Here is a 25,465-nt window from a genome sequence, read left to right as displayed (position 1 = left end):
GGTTGTGGTTGCAGCAGCGCACAGGTGGTGCGGGAGTCAGCGGCGGGCAGGCGGGGGTGGCAGCAACAGCAGCGATGAGGGGTTTGTAGGTGGGGTCTGCTCCTGTGGAGTGGGTTTTGAGAGGAGGGTTCAGGAAGTAGGCTGATCTTGGGAGACTTCTCTAGGGAGGCCTGATCTTGGAGGCAATGCACTTAAGGGGGAGAGGGTTATTGGAAGGGCAGATGCTGTTGCAGAGTGGTCATTGGGAAAGTAGAACAAAGATATTCAGAAGTGATTCATTTTCCCCCCCAAACCCACCTCCCCGCTCCCCCCGTTTTCTATTTCTGTTGATGGCTCTCTCATTCTCCCTGTCTCCTCAGCTCGAAACCTTGGGGTCATCTTTGACTCTTCTCTCTCCTTCTCTGCTCATATCCAGCAGACCGCCAAAACCTGTCGTTTCTTTCTTTACAACATCCGCAAAATCCGCCCCTTTCTTTCCGAGCACTCTACCAAAACCCTCATCCACACCCTTGTCACCTCTCATTTAGACTACTGCAATCTGCTTCTTGCTGGCCTCCCACTTAGTCACCTCTCCCCTCTCCAGTCGGTTCAAAACTCTGCTGCCCGTCTCGTCTTCCGCCAGGGTCGCTTTACTCATACTACCCCTCTCCTCAAGACCCTTCACTGGCTCCCTATCTGTTTTTGCATCCTGTTCAAACTTCTTCTACTAACCTATAAATGTACTCATTCTGCTGCTCCCCAGTATCTCTCCACACTCGTCCTTCCCTACACCCCTTCCCGTGCACTCCGCTCCATGGATAAATCCTTCTTATCTGTTCCCTTCTCCACTACTGCCAACTCCAGACTTCGCGCCTTCTGTCTCGCTGCACCCTACGCCTGGAATAAACTTCCTGAGCCCCTACGACTTGCCCCATCCTTGGCCACCTTTAAATCTAGACTGAAAGCCCACCTCTTTAACATTGCTTTTGACTTGTAACCACTTGTAACCACTCGCCTCCACCTACCCTCCTCTCTTCCTTCCCGTTCACATTAATCGATTTGATTTGCTTACTTTATTTATTTTTTGTCTATTAGATTGTAAGCTCTTTGAGCAGGGACTGTCTTTCTTCTATGTTTGTGCAGCGCTGCATATGCCTTGTAGCGCTATAGAAATGCTAAATAGTAGTAGTAGTAGTAGTAGTAAGTCCCAGCTGATGTTTAATGCTGGCCCCCACATAGCTAATGGGATCCTTTACTAAAGATTACCTCGAGTTATCTGCAGCAGGGCCCATAGGAATAAAATGGGACCTGCTGCAGATAACTCGAGTTAACCTTTAGTAAAAGGCCACCTAAATGACCAAAGATAGGACAGCCTTTTGTGCAGTGCCTGGATTCCACCTGGGCAGTTAGAACAGATACTCAGTAGCACTGTCCAGTTAAGTGATATTGAGTATTGGTGGTTGGCCAACTCAGCATGGTTTAAGCAAGTAGGAGCCTCTTCTGTCTACTTAAATATTGACCCCTTTATTTTTAAGAATAGCTTCTACCATGTTGCCTAGCACCAATGTCAGGCTTCACTAGTGTATAGTTTTTGGATCACATCTGGACCTTTTTTAAAGATTGGCATTGCATTGGTCACCCTCCGATCCTCAGATACTGCAGCTGATTTTAAAAGATAAATTACAGATCACCATTCTTGAGTTATTTCAAAATGTTGGTGTTTATACCATCTGTACCTGGTGATTTTTTTTTTACTCTCTTTGTTAGTTTGCTCCATTACATCTTCCAGGTTCACTGCAATATGCTTGTTTGATTCCTCTGAATCATCACCATCAAAGATGGTTTCTAGCAAGGGTACTTCACCAATATACGTTTCATTAAAAAGCAAAGGAAGAAATTAATTTAATTTTTGTGCTTTGTTCTTGTCGTTCCTGAGTAGCTTTCATTCATCTAATGGTCCAACTTGACTGTCTTTTTGCTTTAAATGTACTTGGCAAAGTTCTTACGTTATGGTTTACTTTTGTGATGAGCTTTTAATCTTTTGGCCTATCTTATTAAATCTTTTCTTCTAACTTGGCATTCTTTATGATCTTTTCCATTTTCTGCATTGAGATCCATGTTCCATTTTTTTTTTGAAAGATGTCTTCTTTATTTAATAGCCTGTTTCACCTCCTCATTTATCCACGCTGCCAGTGTTTTGATCTTCTGTCAACCTTTTCTAATGCATGGACTGCATTAGACCTGTTAGATGTTCCATCATCCTGTATTATCAAATTGGATGAATATAGCTCTGCTGTTTTCTATATTACCGACTCCAAATTCTAGGATTCATTGCCATCTCAATTGAAAGCAGTCAAGAGCCTTGAAGTATTTAAGAAAAACAATTTCTGAAGACCTTTTGTTCCAGCAGGCTTTCAGTGCTGATTTGAAATGATCAGCGTGTCATAACAATCTATTGCCTAGGAGTCTGGTATATGAGCAAGTTTTGTAAAGATCATTTTACATAGTAACATAGTAGATGACAGCAGAAAAAGTCCTGCACGGTCCATCCAGTCTGCCCAACAAGATAACTCATATTTGCTGCTTTTTGTGTATACCCTACTTTGATTTGTACCTGTGCTCTTCAGGGCACAGACCATATAAGTCTGCCCAGCACTATCCCCGCCTCCCAACCCCAGCCCCTCCTCCCAACCACCGGCTCTGGCACAGACCGTATAAGTCTGCCCAGCACTATCCCTGCCTCCCAACCACCGGCTCTGGCACAGACCGTACAAGTCTGTCCAGCACTATCCCTGCCTCCCAACCACCGGCTCTGGCACAGACCGTATAAGTCTGCCCAGCACTATCCTCGCCTCCCAACCACCAGCCCTGCCTCCTAACCACCGGCTCTGGCACAGACCATATAAGTCTGCCCAGCACTATCCCCCGCCTCCCAACCACCAGCCCCGCCTCCCGATCTTGACTAAGCTCCTGAGGATCCATTCCTTCGGCACAGGATATGAGTGAGTTTATTGTGGAGATTCTGATATCTGACTGGTTGTGGAGTCAGGACAGGCTTAGGAATCCCTTCCAAGGAGGCTGTGCTAATTTTCTGCTAAGTCATCAACCTGGATCCTTTTTTAACTTTTAGGCCGTCCCTAGAGTTGGTCGTCCTTAGACTTGGTCGTTTCTGATTTTCAGCGATAATGGAAACCGAGGACACCCATCTCAGAAACGACCAAATGCAAGCCCTTTGGTCATGGGAGCAGCCAGCATTCGTAGTGCACTGGTCCCCCTGACATGCCAGGACACCAGCCGAGCACTCTAGGGGGCACTGCAGTGGACTTCAGAAATTGCTCCCAGGTACATAGTTCCCTTACCTTGTGTGCTGAGCCCCCCCCCCCAAATCCACTACCCAACACTGTACACCACTACCATAGCCCTTACAGGTGAAGGGGGGCACATAGATGTGGGTACAGTGGGTTTCTGTTGGGTTTTGGAGGGCTCACATTTGCCACCACAAGTGTAACAGGTGGGGGGGGGGGGTGGGCCTGGGTCCACCTGCCTGAAATGTACTGCACCCACTAAAATTGCTTCAGGGACTTGCATACTGCTGTCATGGAGCTGGGTATGATATTTGAGGCCGGCATAGAGGCTGGCAAAAAATATTTAAAACGTTTTTTTTAGGGTGGGAGGGGGTTGGTGAGCACTGGGGAGTAAGGGGAGGTCATTCCCGATTCCCTCCGGTGGTCATCTGGTCAGTTCGGGCACCTTTTTGAGGCTTGGTCGTAACAAAAAATGGACAGTCGGCCAAGTGCTTGTCAGGGACGCCCTTCTTTTTTCCATTATCGGTCGAGGACACCCATGTGTTAGGCATGCCCCAGTCCCGTCTTCACTAAGCTTCCGACACCCCCCCCCCCCCCCCCCCCCCCCCCCATGAACTTTGGTCGTCCCCGTGATGGAAAGCAGTTGAGACGCCCAAAATCGGTTTTCGATTATGCCAATTTGGTCGACCCTGGGAAAAGGACGCCCATCTTCCGATTTGTGTCAAAAGATGGGCGTCCTTCTCTTTCGAAAGTAAGCCTGCTAATCTACTCTTCTTGGAGAGGTGCAAATATGCAATGCATAATACAAACATAAGAACAAAACAGTAAAAACAGACGTAATACATCCAACATCCAAATATCCCAACTACATCATCATCACAAAATCCAGAACTAGCAGAGGCAAACTAGGTGCGCTGAAAAATGACCTGCGGTAGTGTAGACGCGTGTTTTGGGCGCGCACAGAAATCATTTTTCAGCGCACCTGTAAAGAATGCCTTTTTAAAAATTTTTGCCGAAAATGGACATGCGACAAAATGAAAATTGCCACGCGTCCATTTTGGGTCTGCGACCTTACCGCCAGCCATTGACCTAGCAGTAAAGTCTGACGCAGTAAAGGGGCTGCAATGACCTACGCAGATGTGTGTATCGAACATGTGCCAAAAATGAAATTACCGCAAGAGCCATGCGGTACCTGGGTGGTAACTCCATTTTGGCGTGTCTTGGGTGCGAGTAGACGCTTACGCGGCTTAGTAAAAGTGCCCCTAAAACAGTAGGGATGACCAACAAAGGAGGAATCACGTCAAATAAAATTTTGCAGATATAAAGTGTGCCGAAAAATGGCATGCGCTGTTGTAGACGTCTGTATTGGATGGGTGCAGGTCCATTTTTCAGCGCACCTGCAAAAAAAAGGCCTTTTTTTTTTTAAACTAACTGCATTCTATGCATATGGTAATGACCACTGTCCCATATTAGTGACATGGGTCCCTTCCCCAAAATGCCAGGAACGGCTCCAACAGTTCCAACGGACAGTTTGCAGTTGCTGTGGGTTAACATTTGTTGAAAACACGCATCAATTGTAAATCCTTAATGTGGTTTTGTAAATTGACCTCAAAACAGACATTGAAAATTGCTCAATATCATTAAAGTCTTATCTGTCATTACTGTTAATTGAATCCTACAATATAAATTATTTCCTGTTGAAATAATGGAACTACAGGACATTGTAGTCAGCAGTCTATGGATTTATATTTTCCAAAATATGGGTCATCTATTTATGCCATTCTGGGAATTGTCTTTCAATAATTCTGGTTCATATATCTTTCAAAAAAAAAAAGCCCAAGTTTCAACCGAGATGACTTAATTTGCTTCACCCGGCAGCCTGCATTGATATACGGTTCTTATTTCTTAAACCCAAGTGAGTTTTGAAAAATAATAGGTCTGCTCAGATCTGGTTACTCCAACAGAGTTTGAATCCATTAAGATTTGACAGGAGGCATTTAAATATTTAGAATGTGTCGCATTTTACATGAAAACCTGGGCCAGCTTTTCATAACCTCTCAGATGCCCCTGCCACCAGAAACAAATAGGTTCTGGGCATGACAAGTCGTTCCCAATTACATCTTCCGTATTCCATTTATTAACAGACTTTCCATTTGATGTATGTACGTCCTGCATTATTTAAAAGTGTGTACACTGCCTAAAGCAATAAAACCATGTTCAGGAAGTACAAGAGCAAGGTGATTTGCTGTGTTACGCTTGCCTGCTTCAATGCACTGCATCCAGCTGGAATATAGTTCCGCTTTCTCGATCTGACTTGGTCTTAACTTATTATATGTTGAGTAATGGTACAGTGCAAAGCTTAATAGGCCCTGTGAGTGACAGGGTGACATGCTGACATATAGTTGCACTAGTAAGGGCAAAGGATACTTCCAGTAACGGTGTGGTAAAAGTTATTAGAAGCTGTATGGAGTAGGGATGTACACAGGCAAAAACCATTTCCATGGTTTTGAGGACGTTCTGAAATTTTCTGAACCGTGTGGCAATTATTTTCAAGTTCATTTCACACATGTGATTTAATATCAATGTCTTACTATGGGTTAGAGCTTTTTAGTGTAATTTATGTATAGCGTTTGATATGCCAGCATTCGTCACATCAAGACGGTGTACGCAAAATAGACATGAAAAATGTGTACAGATTGTTATTGATTCATAGGTTAACGTGATTTAAATCAGTTTTGTGTGCCAAGTTAGGCGACCTAATGCTATAATTCTCTAATGGCTTCTTACAGAATACTGGCTGTAACACGGGAATAAATGTGTCAATCATATGAAGAGAGTTAGCTATCAGAAACAACCTGGTAGCAATCTCTATCGCCTCTACTTGTGTTCAATGTGTGAACCTTTGGCTTGGAAAGATTGAACAATGGCGTTCTCTCCAGCCTGACTGTCCCTAGTGGGAAAAGAAATTCTTTGGAGGTGGTATGAATACCAAGCTCAGGGGGAGGTTCTGGTCCTTGGTTTTTTGCTCCTCTGGTCACCATTAAGTGGGGGTCTTGTGACTGACTTAACACAGTGAGTGCATAGGGGAGAGAAGGAAACAGTAACAGAACTTACTGGTTCCAGGGACCAGACCACCAACACTGCCTTCATACTACTACTACTACTTATCATTTCTATAGCGCTTCTAGACATACCCAGCGCTGTACACTTGAACATGAAGAGATAGTCCCTGCTCAACAGAGCTTACAATCTATTTAGGACAGAGAAACAGGACAAATAAGAGAAAAAGACAAAGAGTAGCAAGATTCCGGAATCCCAAAGAGTAGCAAGATTCCATATAGAATCCCAAAGAGAAGCAAGGTTCCGTATGGAATTCCAAAGACAACTACTATTACTACTGCTTACCATTTCTATAGCTCTACTAGACGTATGCAGCGCTGTACACTTGAACATGAAGAGACAGTCCCTGCTTGACAGAGTTTACAATCTAATTAGGACAGACAAACAGGACAAACAAAAGATAAGGACAAAGAGTAGCAAGATTCCGGAATCCCAAAGAGTAGCAAGATTCCGGAATCCCAAAGACTACTACTACAACTTATCATTTCTAAAGTGCTACTACATTTGAACAGGAAGAGACAGTCCCTGCTCGACAGAGCTTACAATCTAATTAGGACAGACAAGCAGGACAAATAAGAGATAAGGACAAAGAGTAGCAAGATTGCGGAATCCCAAAGAGTAGCAAGATTTCGGAATCCCAAAGGCTGCTACTACTACTACTACTACTTATCATTTCTAAAGCGCTACTAGAAGTACACAGCGCTGTACACTTGAACATGAAGAGACAGTCCCTGCTCGACAGAGCTTACAATCTAATTAGGACAGACAAACAGGACAAACAAGAGATAAGGGAATATTAAGGTGAGGATGATAAAATAAGGGTTCTGAACAAGTGAATAAGGGTTAGGGTTAGGGTTCACAGGAGAAATGAGGAGAGAAGAAGTCAAATATCTATCCAGGGGAAGCACCAGGATATCAAGTCAAGCAGTTTAGATCTCCTGGTACAAGAACTGCATAACTACAGGTTTCAAGAGCCCAGATCCAGAGAAAACCTCCAACCTCACTCACAGCAGCCCCTGTCTGGAGCCAGAGTCCAGGGAGAGAGAAAGAAGCTGCCAAGGACATTTTTTTTCTGTACCTCTATCAGGGCAGAAGGCTCACCAAGAGAGCACTGAAGGACTATAACTGCTAATATCTCATGCTATTTGATTAATACACACTAACAACAAAATAAAAACTGGAGACGATGCATAAAAACAAAACAAAATGAAACATTTTCCTGTGCACAACCCTAAGATAGGGAACGCTGGGGCAGCAGGTATAATAATGTGATAACATGCATTATTTCATTTGTATTGTGATCTGCTTAGACCTGATTGTTTTCAGGATTAGGCAAAACACAAATGTTTAGGTTCGATTAAATTAAAAGGCCAAAAGCAGCTTAGCAACCACGGAGCATGAAAAAGATTTATGGTGTGGGCTTAACTCATGTGCCTCTGGTCTGCTCCAACGCGTGATTTACAGGAAACACAAGTTCCACATGTCTGCCGCAGGTGTTGCTGGCTGAATCAATTTGTTGGTTGACCAGAGTAATGGAGAAGTTTGCAGGTGAATAGCTCTGAGTCCAAATAACATGCCAACAGGTCCCCTGTGCTAATGGGAATACATTGTGGATTTTAGCACCTCATAAGACAAGGCAATTAATCAAAATCAAAGCTTTCCCTGTCTGCCATTGTTATAAATTAAAGGCCACAGTGAACAGCTAAAGCTCAGCAGGATCTTGAGGTCAATGTTCTCTGCCTGCCAAATGCAATAGGAATAATGTAGTGCAGAAGGCAGCAGACAGATAAGCGTTCCCTTGGTTTGACCAACATTTGAAAACTGAAGTGCCAGTATATTGTTTATTTATTTAATTAGGATTTATTTATTGCCTTTTTGAAGAAATTCACTAAAAGAACGAATTGTGTTCAAAATCTGTACCCTGGTCCATAAAATCATTCACGGCGAGGCCCCGGCATATATGTCAGATTTCGTAGACTTACCAACCAGGAACACAAAAAGGTCAGCATGCACATTCTTGACCCAGTGGCGTAGGAAGGGGGGGGGGACGGTGGGGCGGTCCGCCCCGGGTGCACGCCGCTGGGGGGTGTCGGCGCCTCGCTGGTTCCTTGCTCTCTCTGCCCCGGAACAGGTTACTTCCTGTTCCGGGGCAGAGAGAGCAAGGAACCAGCGAGGCGCCGACACCCCCCAGCGGCATGCACTTGGCTGCTTGGCCCTCCCGCCCGCCCCTCACCGCCTTCCAGGTATGTTCTCGCGGGGGGGGGGGAGGTTGCGCTACGGAGGGGGGAGGGTGCGTCGCGCTGCACCCGGGGGGGGGGGGGTGCCCAGAGTCACAAGGAGCTGCAGTGGGAATCAAGCCCACTTCTCCAGGATCAAAGTCCACTGCACTAACCACTAGGCTACTCCTCCACTCATTCCACCAATAAGAGCCAACCTCATCAGTGATGTCACAATGGCTTGATTGCCTGATACTTGGCTCACTTCTGATATTGTGATGTCATAAGGGAAAGGGAAATGGGACTTGATATACCGCCTTTCTGAGGTTTTTTGCAACTACATTCAAAGCGGTTTGCATATATTCAGGTACTTATTTTGTACCAGGGGCAATGGAGGGTTAAGTGACTTGCCCAGAGTCACAAGGAGCTGCATTGAGCCTGCCATGAGTGGGAAAGCACGGGGTACAAATGTAACAAAAAACATTTTTTTTGAACATTTTGGACAAAAAAGGTCCATCTGCTGTTTTGTGCCACTTTTTGGATGTTTTTCTGTTTGAAAAATGAGCCTCTACATCTACGAACATGCACAATTAAATAATACAAAACATAGCAGATAATAATCACACCTGTGGTTTGTGTATGAACTTCCAAATCCAATTCCCTTTCCTTAATTATAAAAGCTGCTGAAAAGAAATCTAGATCAGATCAGAGCAGCCCAGTGTTACACAGTCATGAATGAGGACTATGGGACGGCCTTGGGAAATATTAGCATTAGAAATCAGTGCTGATGTGCAGTTTCATATTCCATGAATTGTTAATAAGCATTTTTTAATTCAATAATAAAGAATGTACACAAGATTCATGGAAATTAAATAGCACACAAGTGATTCCCTGGCTAGTTATTACGCTGCAGTATGCAAACAGCTATTTGTGTTTTACCCTCTCTGGTTACTGATTGCAAGAGGAAAACCAAACATCATGGCAGATCCTCGTTTTGGCAATCTCAGACCTGGCCAAAGTTTTCCACCTTCATTATTTTTGAAGGGTTAGAATATTGAATGAGCATTTTCTAACCCCCCCACCCCCCCCAGCCCTTTCCCAACTGGCCAATCACCCATGAAATGTAGGCTAAGTAATAAAAAGGGGAAATAAGGAGGGAATGAAAACAACATTTGGGTGTCCTGTTGCTGATGAGGGACTGAAAGCCCATTCTTCCAAAAATAGTTTCACTAAACATTTTGACGGCTCTGTGAAAGTATGTCTAATGTGTTCATTAGGTGTTTTTATGATGAAATCCACTGCACAGTTGAAAAATGTACCTCAGGTTTAGAAAAATAATCCAGCGTTCATTCTGTTGGATTATGCATTTGCCAGACTTTCTTTTTCAAAAATCAGAATCAAGTCTGTGCAATTCCTTCAAAACTCTCCCCAGATCAGTTGTGCAACTCTGCAGTAGGCACATCCAGCCAGTTGAGATTTTAAGATTTCCATAATGGGAGGTGGGAACAAAAGGCAGGCTGTGTACTTTCAGAGGGTAAGATGAAAGGGGGGGGGGGGCAGAAAGGGGGCTGTGTACTTCCAGGGGGTGGGATGGAGATCAGAAGGGGGCAGTGTACTTCTGAGGAGATGAGAGGTATTTTCAAACATTATCTGGCTAATATACCCTGTTTGAAAATTCTAGCCTATTTTTATACAGTTGTTTTTATCTGGATAAGCCACCTCTTTCCAGGCTTTTGAGTATTAACACAACAGTGTTTACATTAAGATTAAAATAATTGGCCATAGACCACTATATTGCATTCCTAGTGAGTGGTCTGATATCTCAGCACTTCGGGTCTTGTTCATTACAAGTGAATACCCGCAGATACTGTTTCGTAACTGTGCTAAAAGTCCAGTTTTAGTACCTTAAACTAAGATGAACTTCAAAAGTAGGAAGAGAATGTCAACTATATCCAGACAGTACTTCTCTATTCAGTCCTTGGGGTACACCCAGCCAGTTGTGTTTTCAGGAAATCCACAATGAATACGCATGACATAGATTTGCATGCACTACATAAGTATTGCCATACTGGGAAAGACCAAAGGTCCATCAAGCCCAGCATCCTGTTTCCAACAGTGGCCAATCCAGGTCACAAAGTACCTGGCAAGATCCCAAATAGTAGAAACATTCCATGTAGAACACCAAAGAGTAGAAAAATTCTAGAATTCTAAAGAATAACAAGATTCCATGCAGAATTTCAAAGTGTAGTAACATTCCGTTTAGAACCCCAAAGAGTAGCAAGATTCCATTCAGAATCCCAAGTACATAAGTACATAAGTGTTGCCATACTGGGACAGACCAAAGGTCCATCAAGCCCAGCATCCTGTTTCCAACCGCGGCCAATCCAGGTCACAAGTACCTGGCAAGATCCCAGAACAGTACAAAAGATTTTAAGCTGCTTATTCTAGAAATAAGCAGTGGATTTTCCTCAAGTCCATTTTAATAATGGTCTATGGACTTTTCCTTTAGAAAGCCATCCAAACCTTTTTTTAAACCCTGCTAAGCTAACCGCTTTTACTACATTCTCTGGCAACAAATTCCAGAGTTTAATTACACGTTGAGTGAAGAAATGCCTTCTTGGAATGCAAACCTATCTCATGCATAGTCATTTAGATATCCTGAAAACCTGACTGGCTGTGCCCAAGGATTGGGTTCAGAAGCACTGCCTCAAGGCACCCTAAAGTAGAATGAGTTCCTCAGGATTGCAAACAGTCAGAGATGAAGGGGCAGCTATTCTCCTGCCTTATGAATGAGTAATTTAATTTTACCATACCACATCACCACTTCTTGTCCTGAACTCTGAAAACTCTGTTTCGTATTACCCAGCTCATGTAGATAAAATACAGGTTTCCTGGGAGGTCACATGCAACCCTGTGCAGTTCGCCTTTTAGTGACAAGCACAGAATAATAATCAGTTATCTAATTCAGCTAACCAAAGTGTTTGTTACAGCTGACTAGGCAAACCTCCTTTTCAGCCAACAGCAGAAGGCAAAGTCTTGCAGCTTCTTTCTATCGCTTAACTGTTTAAGCAGATGACTGATGACCCTCACTGGTTCTTCTCCACTGTCTCATCACTTACTCCCATTTATGTGCAGAAGGAGTGGAAGGTACATGAACGTAGCCCCCAGGGACAGCATCCTCCATGCATCGGAAAGACACAGACACGTCTGAAACATTATTGTGAACTTCAGATCTAGAGCGGTGTAAAATAGCTCTAAACTATTATCCTAATAAAAGGCCAACATAGTTGCTTCTGTCCCCTTTTCACTTCTAGTTGTCTGTAATACAAAGTAATCAATAAAGCCCGTCCCACACAGAGCACTCCTTACAGAATACGAGCCTAACTTTGGCTGCCATTCATCGAATCTACCTCTAAATTAAGCACTGAAACTCTTTGATAATTGATCCCTAAATTAGTCAAAGAATTTCTTCCTGTAGGCAAATAATAGTGTTTTGAATAAAGGCTCAGAGTATTTGAATTCAATTGTGCAAGGCTGGAAAATTAGCATATTAAAGTACTGCATTGTCCTTCCTTGTTTGGGGGAGCATCACAGAGTTGTGGAGGGGCATAATCGAACGGGGACAACCATCTCAAAGGACGCCCATCTCTGAGGGCATCCCTGTGAATGGGCGGGGCATCCCGTATTATCAAAACAAGATGGGCGTCCATCTTTCGTTTTGATAATACGGTCGAGGACGCCCAAATCTCAACATTTAGGTCAACCATAATGGTCCACCTAAATGTTGAGATGGTTGACCTTACAGATGGGCGACCTCGGTTTTTGCCAATAATGGAAACTGAGGACACCCATCTCAAAAATGACCAAATCCAAGGCATTTGGTCATGGAAGGAACCAGCATTCGTAGTGCACTGGTCCCCCTGACATGCCAGGACACCAACCGGGCACCCTAGGGGGCACTGCAGTGGACTTCAGAAATTGCTCCCAGGTGCATAGCTCCCTTACCTTGTGTGCTGAGCCCCCCAAAACCCACTCCCCACAACTGTACACCACTACCATAGCCCTTAGGGATGAAGGGGGGCACCTCCTACATGTGGGTAAAGTGGGTTTCGGGTGGGTTTTGGAGGGCTCACATTTACCACCACAAGTGTAACAGGTGGGGGGGTGGGCCTGGGTCCACCTGCCTGAAGTGCACTGCACCCACTAAAACTGCTCCAGGGACCTGCATATTGCTGTGATGGAGCTGGGTATGACATTTGAGGCTGGCATAGAGGCTGGAAAAAATGTTTTTTAATTTTTTTGGGAGGGGTGGGAGGGGTTTGGTGACCACTGAGGGAGTAAGGGGAGGTCATCCCTGATTCCCTCTGGTGGTCATCTGGTCAGTTTGAGCACCTTTTTGAGCCTTGGTCATGAGAAAAAAAAGGGACCAAGTAAAGTCGGCCAAATGCTCGTCAGGGACGCCCTTCTTTTTTCCATTATCTGCCGAGGACACCTATCTCTTAACCACGCCCCTGTCCCAACTTCGCTAAGCTGCCGACATGCTCCCGTGAACTTTGGTCGTCCCCGCGATGGAAAGCAGTTGAGGATGCCCAAAATTGGCTTTCGATTATGCTGATTTGGGCGACCCTGAGAGAAGGACGCCATCTCCCAATTTGTGTCAAACGATGGGCGCCCTTCTTTTTCGATTATGCCCCTGTTAGTGTCAACTTGCAAATCCACCTGGCTTCCCATCCAGCTGCGTTTTACAGTAACATAGTAAATAACGAGAGATAAAGACCTGAATGGTCCACTCAATCTGCCCAACAGTCTCACTCATTATCCAATCATGATTAAACCAACAATGAATGTTATATAGAATGCATGATTGCTGTCTTGCTCTTTGGCATTTTTGGGACATAGACTGTAGAAGTCTGCCCAGCCCTGTCTTTGTCTTTAGGTTCAAACTAATTGAAGTTGCCATCAAAATTCACTCCAGACTATCCAAATCTGTCATCATTTGCGGGCCACAGACCGTCAAAGTTTGCCCGTCACTGTCCTCACATTCCAAATTACTGCAGTTTCCGTCAAAGCCTTCTCCAGCCCATCCTAAACCAGACTGGCGTATACGGGATCCAGATCGTACAAGCCTGCCCAGCACCGGCCTTAGTTCTTCACAACCAGAAGTCGCCATCTAAGCGCCTACCCATTCCACTGCTACTCAACTTGCAAACATACAACCACTTAAGTTTTTTTTTTTTTTTAATACCATTCTTTTTCTAATTAGAGATCCTCTGTGTTCATCCCACACCTTTTCAAATGCCTCCTAGTTTTTTTTTTTCTCCACCACCTGCCTCGGGAGGGTATTCCAGGCGTATAATTTATACAATAAATGCTTCATGAAATGCTTCCCTGCTTAACTGGTGTTTCATAAGTAGGTCAACAGATGTCGAAATCACACAGAAAAATTACCTCGAAATAGCTGCATCATTTTATGCTATACAGAACAAGCATTAGTGACTATTTCAAAGCTGTTTTTTCTATGCCACATTTAAACTGTGAAACAGGTTTCCTATATATAATGTAAGTGTGAAAAGTAATTTGAGAAAAACAAATCTAACTGGATGGAGGGTTTGCAGAGTTAACAAATCAGGAAGAACCAGTAACTTCATGTTTTGGGGAAGATGTTAATTTCCCACGGAACAATGCAAGCATGGGTAAATCAAAGCTCGGGGAGACTGTTCAAATAATTACATTAAAACCTTAGCAATGACAGTTCTAAAGAAATAGTAACTCCGATACCTTCTGGAAAATTGATCCTGCACAGCAACTCCAGGCCTTGAAATGTGGGCCATGTGGGTCATGGTGCTGAAACGATGTCTTTAACCTAAGATTTTTTTTTTAAACATCACCTTACACCAATTCCTGGAGCACAGCGTTTATTTTTCATTTGATTTTTTTAAATTCATTTTCTTTCATTTTGATTCTTTGGTCTCTATGGCTTTATGCTAAAGAGTTAAAAAGAAAAGTTTGCCTTTTTTGCGGATGACGTGAAGATTTGCAACAGAGTGGACACTCCAGAGGAAAAGCACACGAGAAGTGATCTGTAATAATTAGAAGCATGGTCTAATTTAGTTATTCATTTATATTCCACAAATCTTGGAATTTTTGGCAGAGAACAATAAAAACATACACAATAAAAGAATACAGTATTCATCACATATATAAAAAAACAGACAAAAAGCTTTATCATATCATAGTAACATAGTAGATGACAGCAAAAAAAAAAAAGACCTGCATGGTCCACCCAGTCTGCCCAACAAGATAAACTCATATGTGCTACTTTTTGTGTATACCTTACCTTACTGTGCAAGTCTGCCCAGCACTATCCCCGCCTCCCAACCACCAGCCCCGCCTCCCACCACCGGCTCTGGCACAGACTGTACTAGTCTGCCCAGCACTATCCCCGCCTCCCAACCACCAGTCCCGCCTCCCACCACCGGCTCTGGCACAGACTGTACAAGTCTGCACAGCACTATTCCTGCCTCCCAACCACCAGCCCGCCTCCCACCACCGGCTCTGGCACAGATCGTATAAGTCTGCCCAGCACTAATCCCGCCTCCCAACCACCAGTCCCGCCTCCCACCACCGGCTCTGGCACAGACTGTACAAGTCTGCCCAGCACTATTCCTGCCTCCCAACCACTAGTCCCGCCTCCCACCACTGGCTCTGGCACAGACTGTATAAGTCTGCCCAGCACTATTCCTGCCTCCCAACCACCAGTCCCGCCTCCCAACACCGGCTCTGGCACAGACTGTACAAGTCTGCCCAGCACTATTCCTGCCTCCCAACCACCAGTCCCGCCTCCCACCACCGGCTCTGGCACAGACCGTATAAGTCTGCCCAGCACTATCCCTGCCTCCCACCACCGGCTCTGGCACAGATCGTATAAGTCTGCCCAGCACTAATCCCGCCTCCCAACCACCAGTCCCGCCTCCCACCACCGGCTCTGGCACAGATCGTATAAGTCTGCCCAGCACTATTTCTGCCTCCCAACCACCAACCGCCTCCCACCACCGGCTCTGGCACAGACCGTATAAGTCTGCCCAGCACTATCCCCTGCCTCCCACCACGGGCTCTGGCACAGATCGTATAAGTCTGCCCAGCACTATCCTCGCCTCCCAACCACCAGCCCCGCCTCCCATCACCGGCTCTGGCACAGACTGTACTAGTCTGCCCAGCACTATCCCCGCCTCCCAACCACCAGTCCCGCCTCCCACCACCGGCTCTGGCACAGACTGTACAAGTCTGCCCAGCACTATCCCTGCCTCCCAACCACCAGTCCCACCTTCCACCACCAGCTCTGGCACAGACTGTACAAGTCTGCCCAGCACTATCCCTGCCTCCCAACCACCAGCCCCGCCTCCCACCACCAGCTCTGGCACAGACTGTACAAGTCTGCCCAGCACTATCCCTGCCTCCCAACCACCAGTCCCACCTTCCACCACCAGCTCTGGCACAGACTGTACAAGTCTGCCCAGCACTATTCCTGCCTCCCAACCACCAGTCCCACCTTCCACCACCAGCTCTGGCACAGACTGTGTAAGTCTGCCCAGCACTATCCCCGCCTCCCAACCACCAGCTCTGGCACAGACTGTACTAGTCTGCCCAGCACTATCCCCGCCTCCCAACCACCAGTCCCACCTTCCACCACCGGCTCTGGCACAGACCGTATAAGTCTGCCCAGCACTATCCCTGCCTCCCAACCACCAGCCCCGCCTCCCACCACCGGCTCTGGCACAGACCATATAAGTCTGCCCAGCACTATCCCTGCCTCCCACCACCGGCTCTGGCACAGATCGTATAAGTCTGCCCAGCACTATCCCTGCCTCCCAACCACCAGCCCCGCCTCCCACCACCAGCTCTGGCACAGACTGTACAAGTCTGCCCAGCACTATCCCTGCCTCCCAACCACCAGTCCCACCTTCCACCACCAGCTCTGGCACAGACTGTACAAGTCTGCCCAGCACTATTCCTGCCTCCCAACCACCAGTCCCGCCTCCCACCACCGGCTCTGGCACAGACCGTATAAGTCTGCCCAGCACTATCCCTGCCTCCCACCACCGGCTCTGGCACAGATCGTATAAGTCTGCCCAGCACTATCCCTGCCTCCCAACCACCAGCCCCGCCTCCCACCACCAGCTCTGGCACAGACTGTACAAGTCTGCCCAGCACTATCCCTGCCTCCCAACCACCAGTCTCGCCTCCCACCACCGGCTCTGGCACAGACCGTATAAGTCTGCCCAGCACTATCCCTGCCTCCCAACCACCAGCTCCGCCTCCCGCCACCAGCTCTGCCACCCAATCTCGGCTAAGCTCCTTAGGATCCAGTGACAGCTAAACACGCTGTGATTGGCTGAGAGAGACCTGGAGGAGGGGCACAATTGAAAGAGACGTCCAAATAGCTTTTTGATTTGGACGTCCTCGCAGAAGACCATCACGAAAAAAATCTGGGAAAAAACGTCCAAGTGCTCATCAGGGCCATCCTTTTTTTTTTTTAAATGTTTCAATGAAGGACGTCCATGTTAGGCACTTTAGAAGGATGGCCCTAATACGATTTACACTCCGATATCTCATTAATAAACATCAAGTCTGATTATACATATCAGTTCCATTATCACATTTAAGCTATTTCATTTCCGTTCACTCCATAAGCATGTTGGAATAAATACGTTTTTGTTCTTTTTGATCTGCCCCCAAGAGAGTTCTATAATTTACGACCAACAATATAAAAGATTGAAGATGAACGATATTCTTCCAGTCTCACTGTGCGAAAAGTTGGTACATCAAGCAGCATTTTATTAGCAGACCTAACTGCTCTGGAAGGCTGATACCATTGAAGATTTGTTGAAACTTTAAAAAAAACAATAACAGAATTTTAAATTTAACACACTGTTCAAAATCCTTGGCAGCAGAGTCTGCCCGAAGTAATTGAGAGCCTAGATGAACCTTCAGCCATGCACTCCCTGCCCCACCCTACCCTACTCCCCAGGGGCAAATCAAGGTATTACCCCTTCATCTTAGTCCATTATCTCCCTTTCCCCTCCCTATCTCCCCCCCCACCCCCTCCCCAGGTAGGCCAGATTATTCCCTCCTTTTCCCCTCTCAGGTAATGAGTCAGAGGAATTGAAACAAATCTCTGTAAACCTGGAAGATGTTATGGAGCAATTTACCACTTCTTATACCTCGGATGTGCTGCATAAAAATCTCTTTTATTTGGGATCTTGCCAAGTTCTTGGACCTGGATTAGCCACTGTTAGAAACTGGATACTGTGTTTGATGGACCTTTGGTCTGTTCCAGTATGTCCTTAAACTCTCTTCCCTATTCCCTTTCAGGTCTACCATCTCTCCTTCCCCTCACTATCCCCCTCTAAGGTCCAACATCACACCTTCTCCTCCCCACCCCTTCTGGGTCTCAGGTCTCCTTTCCCTCCTTCGGGGCACTGGAAACTGTTCATAAATCACTTACCACTGTGGGTTGAACATTATCCCCTCTCTCTGTATGAACGTTTTTAACTGGTTCACATGTTATTATCCCATCATCACTGCAATATTTCATCTGATAATAGTTCAAGAATACTCCAAAACTTCCAAAAGAACCTTGGTGATATTTTGCTTACTGAAATCTTTGTAAAATATAGTAATACAGGGATAATGTTTCCGACAGAGGGGCATAACCTTGCCTGTGGCTTACACTTCTAAAAGACCAGTGTCTTCAAGTGGAAGTAACAGTTCTGCAAGGATGAAAGTGGAATTTGCCGGCAGCAATGTTCTCTAGGTGGATCTGAGCCTTCTGATTTTCTAGTCCATCACAAACTGATTCAGCTGGGAAAAGGAAATATTACTTTGGCAATTTAAGTGAAATGTCAGTGGCAGACAGAATGAGCTTTTAATTTTTGCTAAATTGGCATCAACTACATTCCCAACCTGGCCGCCAGGGAAGAATTCTCATTTCTCTCCAGACAGGAAATGGCTTTTAAAATAATCATTCACAACATCAGCGTGTTACATTCCAAAAATGTATAGTCCTCTTTCTCCCCATCCCCCCACCCCCATGAACTGCTGGTCATTAACAGGCAATGCTATGAAGAAAGCTAGGGACAGAGTGAACCAGACAGGGTGGAGGCGTGGCCTAATGGTGAAAACACGGGACTTGACATCCACGGGTGCCTCCTGCAGATCCCACTGCTGATTCTTGTAATCTTGGGCACGTCACTTTACTCTCCATTGCCTCAGGTGCAAAAATTAGATTGTGAGCCTTCCAGGGACATGGAAATACATATCTGAATGTGACTCAACCTGAGCTAATACTGGAAAAGGTGGGAGCTATGTTTCTACATAATATGGTCTAGAATGTCACATTTACAAGCTGGAGCCTAGGTTTGTGAGCCCTTGGGCCACCGCCGAGAAGTGGCAGCGGCAGGCAAAAGCACTCCATACCAGAAGCAAGGCAGAACAGACGTACCGGCAAATCCAGGCAAGGTCTCCAGGCGGTCAGCCAGCAAGCAGAAGACAGGTCCAGGCAAAAGTTCAAAAGGCAGGCGGCAAGCAAAGGCAAAAGTCCAGGTCCAGGCAAAGGTTCAAAAGGCAGGAAACCAGCAAAAGCAGAATCAGGTCCAGACAAAGTCCCTCAGGCAGAAGTGCACAAGCACCCACATACCAGGGCCTCAGACACAATGCAAAGGCAACTGCAGAGAGATTCCAAAAGGCTAATAAGCCCAGCAGCACCTGGAACTCAGCTGCAGCAATCACCAGGCAACTACGGGTGCTGTGCAGGCTCAACCACACAAGCAAACCTGGCAGCCTGGAAGATCCGGACCGGACTGAGCAGAAATCTGGAACGGGTGATGGTCCATAGCAGCCACCCGTTCTGGCCACCAGAGGGCGAGGAAAGCACAGATGTAACATAGAATAAGAAAATGCTATCAGGGATTCCAGTTATTAACCAATACTGTGGGTAAGTCTGTGTAAACCTCATTAAAATACCTAGAAAAGCTAAGAGAAGCTGCAAAAGCTGTCAGGAAAGCAAAGATACAAATGGAAGAAAAGATAGCCAGTACAGTAAAATTGGGGGCCAAGATATTTTTTTAGATATGTAAGTAATAGACGGAAGTTCCAAAATGGCATAGTGAGACTCGAGGGTGAAGGGGAGGAATATGTAGCAGCTGATAAGGATAAAGCTGAACTGCTTAACAATTATTTCTGTCCTGTGTTCACGGATGAAAGGGCTGGGGTAGGACCACAGAAAACAAATGAAGAATGTCAGGAAGTATTTTTTCACGGAGAGGGTGGTGGATGCTTGGAATGCCCTCCCGCGGGAGGTGGTGGAGATGAAAATGGTAACGGAGTTCAAACATGCGTGGGATGTGCATAAAGGAATCCTGTGCAGAAGGAAGGGATCCTCAGAAGCTTAGCCAAAATTGGGTGGTGGAGTAGGTGGGGGGAAGAGGGGTTGGTGGTTGGGAGGCGAGGATGGTGGTGCAGACTTGTACGGTCTGTGCCGGAGCCGGTGGTAGGAGGCGGGACTGCTGGTTGGGAGGCGGGAAATACTGCTGGGCAGACTTGTACAGTCTGTGCCCTGAATAAGGCAGGTACAAATCAAGGTAAGGTTTACACATATGTTTGTCTTGTTGGGCAGACTGGATGGACCGTGCAGGTCTTTTTCTGTCGTCATCTACTATGTTACTATGTTACTATGGTAAGATGGATCACACTTTTTGTCCAGGGCTTAATTTCTGAGGGGACCGTGTGGAATGCAGTTCCACCACTCCCTTTTAGACCAGACCACCAGGGGTGATGTGCTCTAGTTCCTTTCTTTTAGGCAGCCTGCAGAAACGAGGGGGGAAGGGGATGAGCCTGGAATGGAGCAGAGAACTGTCCCTAATCTGAACCCTCCCTTCTCCTGTTGCTCCTGGTCCACCCGCACCCTTCAAGCAAAAATTGCGGCACTCACTCTGGACGGACACTTTTCTAGCACTTTGTTCTGCTGAGGATACCACAAGGCTTTTAACAGCAAGAACCCCAACAGCAATCTCGTTGTTAAGCATCTCTGCTACCAATTCAGAGAGTCACCAGACCTCTGCGGCAGGAACACGGCCATGTCGGGTCGTCTTTTAGGCTGTTTTTCCAGTAAAAAGCACTTGATATCCTCCCTGGATCTACCTCACCTTTTTTTTGTTTGCTTGTTGTTCACGCTCATGTGAGGTTTGCTCCTCCTTTTTGTTTGACTCCACCCACACCCTTCCAAAGATCCACAATTCCACTTCCTTTTTTTCTACAAATTAAGCCCTGCTTTTTATTTATCTATTTATTGCATTTATACCCCGCTCTTTCCCGCTCGGTAGCAGGCTCAGTGCGGCTCACATAGTATGGAATTACATAGTATCACAGAAAGAACACAGCTGTAGCAATAGTAGAGCTATAATGTGGTTGTTAGGAAATAGGTTGAGATAGGTGAAGTGGGCAGGGGATGTAGGGGTAGGAGAGGTAGGCGTGGTGTAGAGTGGGTTAATAGGTTAAGTCTGGTCATTTGGGTAGGCTTGTTTGAAGAGGTAAGTTTTTAGCAACTTCCGGATGGGTAGATGGTCACTAACTGTTCGAATGGGTCTTGGTAAGGCGTTCCAGAGTTGGCTGCAAGTTATGATTATTCATGCCCACAGACACAGGCTCATAGGTACACACACTGCTACAACTATATACATCCCCCACACCTTCGATAGACCCTAAACCACACACACACACTCCCCAAATCTTCTACTTCCTTTAGATATCTCCCACAACATCCCTACAGATGTATAGCTACACTCTCCTTATAACAGAAATATAAATACCTTATCAGTCACCCATCCCTTATACACAGCTCCTGCCACTCTAACAAGGCAGACTTTATCATGTCTCTCCCCACTGAGTCCCACACACAGATATGACCGAGTCTCTTAAATAGAGAAAACTCAATGGTGCCATTGTGACACACTGAAGGTGGGCACTTTTCTACTCATTTAAACAGTAGATTATCTTTTACATGACTTCTTGACAAAGGAGCTCCTTCTCCTTCTCGGCACACATCCAGCAGATTGCCAAGACCTGTCGCTTCTTCCTCTTCAACATCAGCAAAATTCACCCTTTCCTCTCTGAACACACCACCCGAACTCTCGTCCATGCTCTCATTACCTCCCGACTTGACTACTGCAACTTACTCCTCACCGGACTCCCACTTAGCCATCTATCCCCCCTTCAATCTGTTCAGAACTCTGCTGCACGTCTTATATTCCGCCAGAACCGATATACTCATATCACCCCTCTTCTCAGGTCACTTCACTGGCTTCCACTGGCTCCTCCTTCTTACCTACAAATGTACTCAATCTGCTGCCCCTCACTACCTCTCTACCCTCATCTCCCCTTATGTTCCCACCCGAAACCTCCATTCACAGGACAAATCCCTCCTCTCAGTACCCTTCTCCACCACTGCCAACTCCAGGCTCCGCCCATTTTGCCTCACCTCACCCTATGCCTGGAACAACCTTCCTGAGCCCCTACATCAAGCCCCCTCCCTTCCCATCTTCAAGTCTCTGCTTAAAACCCACCTCTTCAATGCTGCCTTCGGCACCTAACTCTTACCTTCAGGATATCTGGACTGCCCCAAATTGACTGCCCCCATCGTATCGTCTACTCACTTGTCCTTTAGATTGTAAGCTCTTTGAGCAGGGCCTGTCCTTTTATGTTAAATTGTACAGCGCTGCGTAATCCTAGCAGTGCTATAGAAATGTTAAGTAGTAGTAGTAGTAGTAATTGCCCGTATGAGGGTCCTCAGGGATGCGCACTTCAGCTGGAAGAGACCTGCTTCTCCGTTTCCCCATCATATTCAGGAATTCAGAGCGTGGGCTCTCATGACATCCTGATTTGTGCCACTTGACAGAGAAATCCTGCGAACTGTTCATCCAAGGCGGTGCCTTCTTCCTGGAGCTCTGTCACAGTCTGTCATCACTAGAGAGAGACTGACCTCTTTCCAAAAATCACACCAGGGGCTCTTTGGGAACAGTTTACTTTGTGGACATGTGATTTATGGCTCTCAATCAAAGTGCCATGGAAATGCTACTTGGTTGGAGTGATAACGTTTTTTGCTGTTTGTTGTGCAATAGAGATATCTTGCATGGATAAAGGATGAAAGAGAGTGTTAAGATTAAGCTTTAGTGCTGTGCTTTGCTTCATCCTTAGGCTTCTGCAAGTCCAGACCACAGTTTAACGTTTTTAAAAAGTCAAGATAGGTGTGATCAAAGATGGCAAAGCCAACCTATTATTTATTGAATTAAATTCTATATACTCTCTTCTTGGACTGAAATGGTCCACTCAAATACATGCAAACAAGAACAGCTTTAAAGAACCCAGAAATTTTTACAAACAGTATCTTTCAGTCAGCTGGCAATAGAAAGCACTTCAAACCCTTCCAGAACTGATACAATGTTTCTGCTCCTCTAATACCAACTGGGACCTTATTTCAAACCCTTCCAGAACTGATACAATGTTTCTGCTCCTCTAATATCAACTGGGACCTTATTCCAGAGCTCAGCTACAGCCACCCTGCGAACCCTCCTCCATCACTTGATGAATTGCATTTCTTTAATGGGACTACAAGACTTGAAACCACAAGATCAACCCAAATTTCCGGCACTGCATGGCTCATGCTTTCAGACCGCTGAGTTCTGGCAGGAAAGTAGAAATACAACAACACACAAGGAACACAGCGAAGATGACACAAAGATAAGTTGTTAGACAATGAAGACTCGACATAGCCATGTTTTGGCCAATCAGCCTGCCTCGGGACTCTCAATGTTGTTATTGAAGAAGTATGTAGTGAAAGATCATATCTGTCAATCTGTTTTCAAATGACAACCTCGTATGTAGTGCTCAGAACGTGAAAAGAACGTTGTGTATGAGCAGCAGTATCACTTTTCTACAAATCGCCTAAGAACTTATCTTGGTGTCAGCTTCTCTGTGTTCCTTGTGGTTTTGAATCTTGCGAAGACCTGGGTTCTTCTCTGATTGAAGGGAAGTAGAAATCCCACGGTAAGAACCACAAGAATTTGCCAAGCTTCCAAGGGCCATAAAAAAGAACTTGGTGGGTCACCCACAGGTTGTAGGTTGACCAAGCCTGCTCAAAACTATTCTCTGGGAATTTATTCTCGGATAGCATTTAGTGGGTTACAGTGATTAATTACATGGCTGATAAATGTATAACATCAATATCCATATATCACACTGTTCTTCTTCCCCCCCCCCCCCCCCCCCTTCAGCAACAAGTTCATCTCAGACATTACCACTTTCCAAAAAATGGGAGTCATTCCCATGAGGAAACATTTTGCAGCACATACCAAGCAGAAGTGGTGAGCTGAAGCAACAGATAAATTGCTTTTGATTATTAATCACTTGAAAAATCAAATAACTTTCAGCTGAATCCATTTCATTAAAGGACGCCAATGAAGAGATTTGAGCTGTGAACAAGCCGTCTGCCATATAGTGTGCTATATGTGATTCTTTATTTATTTATAGCATTTCTACCCCGCTCGATAGCAGGCTCAGTGCGGCTTACAATGTATAGGTACAGAGTATCACAGGAATAACACAATTTGAGGGTACAAAGTATCAAAGAGGTAATACAATGTATGGGTAAAAAGTGTCACTTAGATAATACAGTTGTGTAGAGAAGGGTAAAAGGAAGAGGTGTGGGGGAAGGATTGAGGTATGTTTAATGTTAGTGGTGTGGGTTAGAGTCATAACTTAAGTTGGGTTGTTTGGATAGGCTTGTTTGAAGAGGTATGTTTTCAGCAGCTTTCGGAAACTTAGAAGTTCGGTTGTAGTTCGGATGAATCTTGCTTTGGCGTTCCAGAGTTGACTGTCTAAAACTGAGAAGCTGGATGCATAGTAGGTTTTGTATTTGAGACCTTTGCAATTAGGCAGGTGAAGATTGAGATATGTTCGTGAGGATTTGGACCTGTTCCTGGCTGGAACTACAGTCCCTAAATCTTTGGCATGCAAAAAATAGTCTACCATAGATTTCTGAACTGCTAAACATACCTGAGTATCAAGAAAGCAAGACTTGATGTAAAAAAAAAGCCCAAATTCTTCACTAGAAAAGGTGCAGAGAAGGGCGACAAAAATGATAAAGGGGATGGGACGACTTCCCTATGAGGAAAGGCTAAAGTGGCTAGGGCTCTTCAGCTTGGAGAAAAGGCGGCTGAGGGGAGATATGATAGAGGTCTATAAAATAATGAGTGGAGTTGAACCGGTAGATGTGAAGCGTCTGTTCACGCTTTCCAAAAATACTAGGACTAGGGGGCATGTGATGAAGCTACAATGTAGTAAATTTAAAATGAATCGGAGAAAATGTTTCTTCACTCAACGTGTAATTAAACTCTGGAATTCATTGCCAGAGAATGTGGTAAAGGCAGTTAGCTTAGCGGAGTTTAAAAAAGGTTTGGACGGCTTCCTAAAGGAAAAGTCAGAGCATTATTAAATGGACTTGGGGAAAATCCACTATTTCTGGGATAAACAGTATAAATGTTTTGTACATTTTGGGGATCTTGCCGGGTATTTGTGACCTGGATTGGCCACTGTTGGAAACAGGACGCTGGGCTCGATGGACCTTTGGTCTTTCCCAGTATGGCAATACTTATGTACTTACGTACTTAATTTTCAAAATTTTCCTGACCATTATAATGCAGGGAGATTGGGAGTGCTAATTTCCCCAATTAAAGGATCTCTGTTTTGCACCTATTCAGTTATGACCTATCATCCAAAAAGATATACTTTTTA

This window comes from Microcaecilia unicolor, chromosome 8 (genome assembly GCF_901765095.1).
Source record: "Microcaecilia unicolor chromosome 8, aMicUni1.1, whole genome shotgun sequence".
NCBI lineage: Eukaryota > Metazoa > Chordata > Amphibia > Gymnophiona > Siphonopidae > Microcaecilia > Microcaecilia unicolor.
Note: the sequence above shows the minus strand (reverse complement) of the source record.